Source organism: Oryx dammah, unplaced genomic scaffold, assembly GCF_014754425.2.
Source record: "Oryx dammah isolate SB20612 unplaced genomic scaffold, SCBI_Odam_1.1 HiC_scaffold_22, whole genome shotgun sequence".
NCBI lineage: Eukaryota > Metazoa > Chordata > Mammalia > Artiodactyla > Bovidae > Oryx > Oryx dammah.
Genome location: NW_024070206.1, coordinates 59,637,383 through 59,647,064, shown reverse-complemented (window position 1 = coordinate 59,647,064; position 9,682 = coordinate 59,637,383). Strand labels below are relative to the sequence as shown.

At 45.2% G+C, this 9,682-nt stretch overlaps 1 long non-coding RNA gene and 1 other non-coding gene across 2 annotated transcripts; both read right to left on the bottom strand.

Moving 5' to 3' along the window:
* Window positions 1-6,085: 6,085 nt before the first annotated feature.
* LOC120880950 lies at window positions 6,086-6,842 on the bottom strand. The gene is made up of 2 exons (XR_005725165.1): window positions 6,444-6,842; window positions 6,086-6,395 (listed from the first exon to the last, which is right to left on the bottom strand). It is a non-coding gene; the product is annotated as an uncharacterized LOC120880950 (long non-coding RNA).
* On the bottom strand, window positions 6,719-6,845 carry LOC120881256. Its single transcript, XR_005725282.1, has one exon. It is a non-coding gene; the product is annotated as a small nucleolar RNA SNORA40 (small nucleolar RNA).
* Window positions 6,846-9,682: the final 2,837 nt, after the last annotated feature.

Sequence of the window (9,682 nt, the reverse complement as noted above, 5' to 3'; positions counted from 1 at the left end):
CCCCCTATTCTACCTAAACTCACTCAGAAGGACAATGCAGATAGTGGAGTGCAGTTTATTACATCGGTGGGCCCACGGCAGAGTCTCCTCTTAGCCGAGGACCCCAACCAGTTTTTGTGAAAACCTTATATACCCTAAGTGTACGTCCCCAAACCCACCTCCCCAAATTCCCTGAAACTAGTCTGAACAAAGGAAAAGAAAGATTCAAAGTTAACCCGTGATTCATATGCCTTAAGCCTAGGTAGTTAACAGTGGACAATTATCAATAGGCCTGTGGTCATACCCCAATAAGCATAATAAATGTTACACAGATAATTAGGGTATTCTTTTAGGCTATGGAGAGTCTAGATACGATCTAGGTATGGGACTCTTCCATGGGGGTGGGGAGGGTGGTGCTGGTTTCCCAGTTGGTATGTCGTTTCCATAGATACGGGGCATATAGCTCAAAGTCCACAGTCCAGCCCAGGAAGGAGTCCTACTCTCAAGATGGAGCCTTTTCTGTCTGTTTCCTCCTTCATCATCAGTTAGAGATGCACATTGGAGACATATTTAAGGTTGAAAATTGCATGACAGATTTGCTGGAAAAAACACAATACACAAGTGAGGGGCTAGATAAACACAAAATGTGTGTTAATTGTTGAAGCTAGAAGATTAAGCTGCATTTCTTTGCAGATCTGTGATTTTACAGTGTTTCTGTAAGACTGAGAATCAAACTTTGGCCATAGTTAGTCAGGAGTGTACTCAGTCATGTCCAACTCTTTGCAGTCCTCCAGGCTCCTCTATCCATGGAATTTTCTCGGCAAGAATGCTGGAGGGGGCTGCTGGTTCCTTTTCCAAGGGGCTTTCCCAACCCAAGAATCAAACCCATCTCTTGCTTCTCCTGCATTGGCAGGCGATTCTTTACTCTGTGCATCACCAGGAAATCCCAACCTTATTCATAAATATAGTCAATTAAATCCCTTCTTGAAAAGGTAATATCCGATCTTTCATGTCTGTGTCTCCTTAATAAGGCACTAAATCCTTCCATACTCTGAGATTAATTTCTGGTTCTCTAAATGGCTCCATTGAACGAAGTTTGCATCAATACTGCAGTCTTTTAATGATTACAGATTTTAATTAAGCTTAATCTGATGGAAATGAGAGCCACGTCTTCAACCACCATTTGCTGTCTTATTTCATCTCCATGAAGCATCTCTGGACCTACCTCTTGGCTTCCCTCTCAGCCTCCTACTGAGTCTTACCGGGTTCCGTTTGACAGAGGGTTGGTGAGTGCAGTCAGTCATCTCCTGGGCTTTCTCAGCCTTCAGGTGGTGCTAACTTTACTTCCTGGCAGTAAGAGTGGCTGAATGTGCTTTTCTTCAGTCCACTCATAAGTGAACAAGGAGCCTGGTGGATGAGATCTATGCTGGGTGCTTCTGTCAACCCTTGGAACACTAGCCCCCTAAGGGTGTGTTTCTACCCATCGCTGGCATCCTGTAGACCTGAGATGGTCTCCAATGAAACCTGCATGCATCCCCGGAGTGCCTTCAAGGGCAATACTCCTAAACCCAGAAGAGTCTCTGCTTCCCACCCTCTGGTCTCTGTCGCTGTGCGGTTATGAACCACATCTGTGAAGAATCAAATCCCCTAAATTGAGAACACTTTCTGCTCTGCTGCAGAGCTTTGTTCAAGGAGATCAGGGTCCCCGACAGTCAGAGAATCTCAGGGCACCATCACACGCCTTCCTCCCGGTGGTTTCTAACAGTAGCCATGTGCAGTAGGATTACATTGGTTTTCTTTTGTTTTGTAACAAATTATTACCCACTAAGACTTTCCTCAGTGGCTCAGCAGTAAAGAAAGTACCTGCAGTGGAGAAGACCTGGGTTAGATCCCCAGATCCGGAAGATCCCCCGAAGGAGGAAATGGCAACCCACTCCAGTATCCTTGCCTGGGAAATCTCATGGACAGAGTAGCCTGGTGAGCCAGAGGCCATGGAGTTGCAAAGAGTCAGACATGACCGAACAACAAATCACCCACAAAGCAGTTTGCAACCACATTGCTGAAGAGCTCACAATTCAGTGGGACGTACATCCAGCTGGGTTCTCTGAGCAGTGCACTGCAAGGTTGAGAGAAGAGTCCACGGGAGCCACGTCTCACCCACAGCTGCAGCTCTCACCTAACCCTCACAACTCTTGCAAGAATTCACTCTTTACGGCTTTAAGACCAATGTCCCCATTCCCTGACTGACTGTCAGGGAAAAGGGGTTCCCACACTCCTTACCATCCAACTCCTCCCTCTGTCTTCAAGCCTGGCACATGGGTCCCTCCCACACTTTGCATCTTTGGCTTCCCCTTCTGCAATCAGCTGGAGAAAATTTCTCGTAAGAGGCTCTTACCACAGGGTCAGGCCCACCCAGGTCCTCTCCTTGTTTTACAGCCACCCGTGCCTTTCAATATAACTTGAACTTGGGGATGATATCTAAGCATGGTACCTACCCCAGCAACTGCCGGCAGGATGTGTACACTGCACATGGGGATAGAAATTTGGGGGAATATTCTAGAACACTACCTACATTAGGAACAGAGAAGAAAAAATTATGAAAGGATATTGGCTGCCTCCACTGCTGCTGCTAAGTCGCTTCAGTCGTGTCTGACTCTGTGTGACCCCACAGACAGCAGCCCACCAGGCTCCCCCGTCCCTGGGATTCTCCAGGCAAGAACACTGGAGTGGGTTGCCATTTCCTTCTCCAATGCATGAAAGTAAAAAGTGAAAGTGAAGTTGCTCAATCTCGACCCCATGGACTGCAGCCCACCAGGCTCCTACCTCCATGGGATTTTCCAGGCAAGAGTACTGGAGTGGGGTGCCATTGCCTTCTGCAGTTTCTGCCTCAGTAAATTACTATTATTAGTTTTGCTATTTTTATTACATCTACATAAGGAGTTAGCGGAAAGCCGTATCAAGGGTATGAACGCAAAGTGTGCAAGAAATACTTTAAAAACTTTTTATTTCTAGATGACTGCAGATTCACATGCAGTTACAAGGAATACTATGGGGAGACACCACCCCTCCCCCACACTGGTGAAGTCTTGCAAAGCTGTGGTTAACATCACAACGGAAGACTGACGCTAGTTCAGGCAAAATCCAAAACATTATCGTGCCTACAAGGGCGCCCTTCTGTAGCCATTCTGACTTTCCTCCCCCCTCTCCATTCTGGAACCTCTGAAACCACATATGTGTTCCCATATCTAAAATGCAGTTGTTTCAAGATACTATGTGAACAGAATCATACAGAGTGTTAACTTCTGTGACTGGCTTTTGTCACTTAGTGTAATTCCCTGGAGATTCGTCCACAATTTGTTCATGTTTGTTGCTGAGCGGTATACAATGAGTATTTATTTTTGTAAGTCAAATTTTTTTTTCCCTCAAATGCCACCACGAGCTGTCTGGGAGTAAATATCACATCATTCATTCAGTCTCAGTGAAACCCTAATCTCCTTCAAACTCTTGACCAGGGAATTTAATAATGCCTTTTAATCTCCTTCTTCTTGATGGACGTTTTTGGAGAACAAATACCAAAAACCTTGCTCTTTCTGTTTTGCACCCTGCCACATATTTAACTGCCGCAGGAGCTCAGAGTCAACAAAGATGCAGGTGAGGAGAAAAGGCAAATATAAGCCAATAAATAGACCCTCAAGTAAGACCTTGCTCAGCTGCCCTGGGGGGCCTGCGGAGTGTCGGTTTACAGGACAAGCCCCGCAATGTTCACCGGAGCCCGTGCTGGTGTCAGGGTACTGCCCACGCTGGGTGTGAAAGACGGTGAGCGAGTATAACTGCGTGTGTTACACGGATGCATGTGAGCACCACTGCAGCTCCCACGGCAGCACCACAGAGCCTCCTGTTGAAACTCACAACCACCTTCTGAGAAGGAGTATGAGCTGGTTCTTTCTCATTGTAAAGATGATAGCGATTCGATTCACTGATTTTCCTTGCAAGTTTGTGGGAGAGCAGACACAGAATAATAATAGAAATAATACAGATAAATGTTCTGATACGTGGCTCAGTGTTTACTGCTGCATTGTAACTATTTACCTGCCAAAAGTGTACTGTCCCACCATATTTAGAGAGCTAATAATCGTCTTTTCTCTGGGAAATTAGAGAATAATTACAAGAGGTGGTATTTGGGATGGAAAAGAAACAAATGGAGTTCTTTGAAATGAAAAAGGAGACAGCTGTAAGGAAAACAACTAATTAAATACAATCACTGAAGTTTACCCCATGAGTGCAGGAACTCTCTCTGTTTTTTCACTGCAATATGGTTAGTGCCTATCACAGCATATTCCGAGGTATATAGGGGTGTGTGTGTGTGTGTGTGTATAATATATATATTACAGAGGTGTGTGCGTGTGTGCATAGTGAATTGTAAAAGAAATAAAAAATTTTGAAAAAAATTTATTATAGCTACATATAAAAGACCTAATTAAAATGCAAGTTGAGTGCATACAATTCTCTCAATAAGATACACAGATGTTTGACATCCACGGATGTTCCACCACTATGGTGTAGAATTTTATTCTGTTCCTTTTTTAATTAATAATTTTTAAATGAATAAAACTCAACCTAGGAAGTATATTAAAAATCTTGACATCAGTAAATGTAGTATACTCAGGGAAGGGCTTATTCTTTTACATGTTTGTCAATCCTTTGGACACAAAGTCCAGTAGATATTTAATTATTAATTGGTTTGAGATTCCACCCTCCGGTTTGGATTGTGTCTCCCTCTGAAAGCTTATCGAGTGATGCTCTCACCTAGCTGGCACGTCAGGCCACTCACAATGGGTATTGATCACCATTGACACGGCCAGTGCGGAGAACCAGACTCTCATGGGCTGTTTGCTGGGGGCTTGTAGCAATGACCTTCAAGTAAACTTGGGAGACTGACAGTTTACTCACAATTGCTATTCTCCAGAGGAATTCAAAACACACCTCTGTCAGTTCCCATGGAAACAGTAGTGTGATTTTCTTTCTCTGAATATCCTCCTGTCCACTTCCCTTGCTGCCACACTCTGCAGGTGAAATCTCAAGAAAGCTCTCTGTTTTCATAACCGTGTAACATACAGCTTTGCAAGAAGGCACGAAGCCTCTCCAGAGAAGTTCGGGAAACCTTGGCCATCTCCCTATTCTGATCTAAAAATCACGTTTTACTTTATCACCCACACTTAGGTGATGCCATGTGGGCACACAGCACATTTACGAGAGGCAGAAGGTGGAGAACGGGCTTCCCAGGTGGCGCTAGTGGTAAAGCACCGCCTGCCGACGCAGGAGATGCGAGTTCAACCCTGGGTCCGGAAGATCCCCAGGAGAAGGGCATGGATGGCAGACAACAGCTGTGTTCTTGCCTGGAGAACCCCATGGACAGAGAGCTCAGTGGGCTACAGTCCCTGGGGTCACAAAGAGTCGGACACCATTGGAACGACTTAGCTCATGCACAAGGAAAGTGGAGAAAATACTGCCACCAAGACAAATAAAACACAGATGATTTGAGACTGATTTTTCTCCTCAAGAATCCTGCCAATGACAGAAAGGATCTCTTCATCACTGGCTGCAGGCTACAGATCTATTTTGAATGATTGCAGCTCTCTCCCATATGAGGTAAACACAAAGTAAATAAGTGTATCTCATTCTTATTCACTGTATTGATTGGATATAATGTTTCTCAGCCCAATTATAATATATTCCTGAAAATGTCTGAACTCTCTCAAAGAAAGCAACCCCCCAGGCCGACAAGGTTGATTATTCATTTACATGTGGTGCATATATGAAATGGTGCCAGGTGTTTAATACACTGCAAGACACTGAGACAGAAGCTTCAGACTGGTTAGGCCCTTCCCTATGGAGAGCTTAGGAACCCCTTTGGGGAATGCAGAATGACAGTAAACAAATCAACAGTAAGTAGTAACGTAAGTTAACGTGTGAGCACCCTTAGACGCTGTGGAAAAGGTGAACAGTGTGGCTGGGCAGTGGTGGGAAGTTATTTTACATTGTGTGGTTAGCACCCTCCCTCTCACACACACACAAAAAAGATGGCATAAAAGCCTTGATGTTGTGGTTTTTTTTTTTTTCTGCACAAAGGTTTCTTTTTATTCATAACATAGGCAAAGTTATTTAAGTCAATAAATTTTTAAGGATTTTTTAAGGATTTTCACACTTCCTGATTCTTTGCACTGCCAGTCACCATAGCTCCTCCATAGTTGTCATCTTCAAGGTAGCCCTTTCAAAAAGTTCTGCTCAATCCACAGCTGTGCTGCTTGCCACAGTTGTTTTAGTTGGGCCTCTTAGATCTTCAATGGAGTTCGCTTCAAAGTTTGCCACCTGTAATCTTCCAGATCCAATTTCCTCAAGCAGTTTACTATAGGATCCTGTTTAGGGTCAGGAGATGGGATCTGTCTAGTTCTCTAAAAACTTACCAAGTTCAAATCATATTAATTCCCAAGTTATCACACCCTAAAACTTGACAGAGATCATTGGGATATGCCAATACCTAAAGCATTAGACATATCTTTGCAAAATCCAGACACTGTATTCCGAAGATAAAAGCCTAAAAAAAGAAGCCCATCTTTGTTTTATGTCAACATGAAAACTGAGTACTAGGATCAATACAGCTGGTAATTCAGAAGCTTATTTAACTTTACAGCCCTGGAAGCAATCTTTATGCTCATCAATACACACCCATTTTATGGATCATGTTCCTTCTTATCTGTATCAAAACTCATACTGAACAATGAGTTGTGGGTTGCAAAAGAGGATTTACTTTCGCACTTGTTTGTAAGTCTTTGTCCACAAATTAAACAAAAACAAACACAAGTGCTAAAGCCTTGATGTTGAAGCAGGAAGGAGGCACAGAGCCCTGGGGAGACCAGCGTCACCGCCTGGACCAGGCATGAGCTGAGTCCTTTCCGACCAGCAAGAGCAGGGGGGCTGAGTCCGTGGAAGCCGGAGGTGGTCCACAATGACCTCGGCTAGGAGGAGGGGCCACATCGCGGGGACTCTGAAATGTGGAATTCTTTGGAGTTTGTTCTAAGAGGGATGAAAAGTGCTGAAGTCTCTGGCAATGTCCCAGTGGACAAAGGAAGAATTTTTCTATAAAAAAAAGTTCTGGTTGCTGAGTGGAGGCAAGACCGCACAGAACAAGGTCAAAGTTCACTGGGTCACTGTGGTTTGGACCTGGGGAGCGGGGCCTGAACAAGGATGGAAGGAGGAGGAGATGGAGGCACCTGGGTGGCTTTAATGCATCTGGGGGTGAAGGTCCTAGAAATTGTTGGTGGATTAGATGGAGTGGGGTGAACAAAGAGAATACATTGGCTCCTGGCTCCTCCAGGAGGGTGGGGCGATGGCAACAGCGTATGTCAAGATCTGGATAACTTCTGTTTAGGGACCTGTGTCCTGTCCAACCATAGGGTCTGGACCCTCACCTCCATCCAGGAGGGGAGAAACGCCATGGACAACAGATGCTCCGGACCGATTCCTCTTCAAACCTCGCCCCTGCACTTCAGGGGGTGAGGACCAGACCTTCAGTGTGAGATGGTATTTGTCAAAATAGAGCACATTCTCCCCAAGCTGTTAGGTGGATATTAAACACATCTGAAAAACCTAAGATAAATACGCACATTAAGTCACAGTAAAAGCCTTTCAACTTGTTAGAGGAGGTAATTGAAAACCAATATTCCTTGTAAAGAAGAACACACCCATGAAGAACGTTACACTGGGTGGTTTTGGAGCAAAAGTTAATGGAAGCATTTCTTTTATGTGTGAGTTTCCAGGAACACTTGGACAGTGCTTGAAAATCTGACTATGATCACTTCTCCAATGACAGGCGCAAAGCATATTATTAATCTGGGTGATGTATCCGCTTTCTTTTTGTTCATACCTTGCAGGAATATGTTTCAGGATTTTAGACAGTTCGCTATCAATAATTTTCGCAGATTAAATTATACTCTGATCAGTGAGGAGAGACGAGCCGTCCAGCAGGAACGCCCATCAGGTAGGGTGGGCGGGAAGCGCAGGTAGGCAGGCGTGCCTGAGCGTCCTGCCTTCCTCGGCCGAGCTGCAGGACCCAGGGGTCCGTGTGTCTGGCTGGCTTCTCTTTTTGCTGTGATTCTCTGCCTGGCAGAGCTGCCACAGGCACGGCCACTCCAGTGGGCCCTCAGCAGGATCCTGACAACTGGGAGACGTTCTAGCGGCCCCTCCCTTCTGCTCAAAGGGCTGCTCCCCTGGTCCTTAAACCTGCCTCAGCCTCTGCAGTGGCCGGTCCTTGGAGGGGACATAACAGAACCAGTGTCCGGGGAAACTGTGTCTCCATCTCCAGCTTACCAGGATCCCAGCATCACCCCTGGAACATGCAAGCAGGCAGTTCACAGAGGACTGTCTAACGGGCAGCAAGCACAAGGAAGGATGCTGGACATCAGCCCTAACCACATCCACAGTACGCCTCAGTGACAGCCCTGGTTTGACAAGGATGGCACATTTGTAAAAGTTCACTAGTATGCAGCCTTGGTGAGAGCGTGTGTCGGGCAATCATTCATCTCAATGCCCGTTGATAGGACGTGAGCATAATAATGAAAATACCTGGAGAACAATTAGATAGCATGTGTATCAGGCCAGACAGTCTCTGTGCTGTTAAAATAATTTCCGGGTTCTCAATGGCTAAACACAACACAGTTCTGATTTCTAGTTCATAGCCATCCAGCACCGTTGGTAGGAAGAGGAGGAAGAGGGGCCATTCTTCTCCACCCAGCTACTCCAGGGTCTTTCATTTAGTGACCCCACCTCCACTGGGTCACTCCAAGTCCTCCCACGGGCCTTTGCATCCAGCAGGTCTAGAAAAACAGAATGTGCAGAGGAGGTGAGGGAGGATTCCAGCAGCCTTGGGGCCAGACTTCCCTAGTCCAGAGCTGAGTGATGTGGTCTTGTCCACCAGCTCTGGGGTTGTGGGAAGGGGTCAGATCTGTGCTCTGTGTCAGGGGCAGGAGGCCCTGACCAAGCAGAGCAGCTCCTTGTCCAGAGCGCTAAGTCTATAAACAAAGAAGATGCCTCAGCGGTGATGGAGCCATACCTCTCCCCCTCACAGGTGACCCCAAGGCTTAGTCTTTACACTTTCTTCCCTCCTGTTGTTTTGAGCACTTTGCTTGCTAACTGCATGTCCACACCGAGGCTTCAGTCCACACAGATGGAGACACTGCCTTGTCTATGTCTGTAATAAAAAGAATCTATAGATTTGCAGTTAATGGGACATCCTCAAAGTGTCCCCAAGACTTCACAGCCTGTAAGTCAGAGGGGCAGGTAATACCCTAGGGCAGAGATGTGCTGTTTATAGGAAAAAGATGTGCTCCAAATGACCCATCTTATCCAACAACCTTTCATTTATAAACAAGGTCTTTTCCTTCATGTTTATTTTATTTCAGCAAATAAAACATTTGTCACTTTAATCATTCAGTTGACCAGCCTCTCCTCTGCTTGTTTTTTTTTTTTGTCCATTGTGATGCAAACAGGCAAAAGTAATGGGCACTTTTTAATTAATAAAGTATTGAAGAATATCATGATATTTATGATTAAATTTATGATAGCTGACACAGCAAATATGGATCCATTATACAAATCAAGCCTTTAAAAGTTAAGGGATTTTCCTAGGCTATCTATGCTTTTACAT